Raw genomic sequence first — 1800 nt, forward strand, 5'->3', positions numbered from 1 at the left:
AACCCAGGATCTCCTGCTTACATGGCAGACACTCTATCCATCTGAGCCACTGAGGGCACAGAGGATAGTGCACCTGCAGGGACTTATCCCTTGCACACTCCCCGTGAGACCCATATTCCCAACATGTCCACATCACTAGATTCGTAGTGCACCTAATAGATATTTGCCCATCATCATCTGTTGTTGATCTGTGACCCCTAAGCTCATTTCCTGCCAATACACAGCCATGCAGTCATCTCCATACTTTGTTTCATCATGCATTTCATGATTTGTATTGTGCTGGAATAAGCTGTCACCGACACACAGTCATGCACTCATCTCCATACTTTGTTTCATCATGCCTCTCATGATTGATATTGTGCTGGCATAAGCTGTCACCAGCGCACCAGTCAGCAAAGAGGTTGCAATAAGATTGATAATAGGCACTGAATCAAGTGCATCAAGAGAGAGGCCAAAGACATACTTACAAGCAATGTGCCACCAATGCCCTCTTGACCACCAATATTTAGATTGCTGCCATGGACCGGAGGGTCCCAATCAGTCTCAGGCACCCAGTCAGTTGCAGACAGAGTCATCAATCACAGCCCAGTCACTTGCAAACACAGTAGCAATCAGGGTTTCAGTCTCAGGCAGCACACAGTGACCAGAGTAAAATGCTTAGGGGGACGTGTACTTCACCAGCAGTGAGGCTAACATGGACTATTAGGGAAGAGCTTGTGCCACAACACACAGACTAGCTAAAAGATAAGCAGCTTTCTGTCCTGATAAATCAAGAACCCTGTTAATACATGTGTGCAGTACTGTTGTAGAAAGAGGATACTGGCCACCAAACAACATCCCCTCCTTGCTTTCCACAGAACAAGATTCTATATTGGCAAAGAGACGACACAAATGATATCAGCTGTTACAGTGAGTCTATGTTATTTGTTATTTTCATAAATGTTTCCATTTTGTTATTTCTTTTGTTAAAATTTATCAGTTTATAATGAATGATGAAAAATTAATTGAAGCAGTGAATTATCAGTCTTAATTAAACAACATGAACATATTAAATTACTTGTCCTCTATCACATTTATAAAATGGAATTTTATACGTACCGGTACTGTATTTAACAATATTATGAAAAGGAAAGTAGCTACTCACAATAAAGCAGAGATGCTGAGTTGTAGATAGGCACAACAAAAAGACTTCCAAATAAAGATTTCAGCCTGTAATGCCTTCATCAAAAATAGACGACAGTATTTAATTTTTTATACTGCAATGGATTGCTGCAACTCAATGTGAAAAAAGCACTGTGGGTAGAATGAGAGTGATTAGTAAGTATTTGTATATTCTCAGGCACTTGTGATTTATGATTAAAAAATTAACTAAAACCTTCAGACACTGTGACAGTGGCAACATTGCTTTTTAGTGAACTATACCTCAAGTAGTGTATTAGAGTTGTTTGTTTGGATATGTGTTTGTGGCAGCCTTATTTATTGTTAAGTAGCTCTCTGGATTGTGTGTGAAACAGTTTTGCAAGCGTCAGTAGTCAAAATATATGGAATGACTCCTTACCCTCTCCCTTAAAACCCAAATCCTTTCGTCTTTCCCTCTCCTTCCCTCTTTCCTGACGAGGCAACCGTTGGTTGCGAAAGCTAGAATTTTGTGAGTATTTTTGTGTTTGTTTGTGTGTCTATCGACGTGCCAGCACTTTCGTTTGGTAAGTCAAATCATCTTTGTTTTTAGATATATTTTTTCCCACGTGGAATGTTTCCTTCTATTATATTTATATATAAACATTCCACATGGGAAAATAT

The sequence above is a fragment of the Schistocerca cancellata genome, chromosome 2 (genome assembly GCF_023864275.1).
Source record: "Schistocerca cancellata isolate TAMUIC-IGC-003103 chromosome 2, iqSchCanc2.1, whole genome shotgun sequence".
Taxonomy (NCBI): domain Eukaryota; kingdom Metazoa; phylum Arthropoda; class Insecta; order Orthoptera; family Acrididae; genus Schistocerca; species Schistocerca cancellata.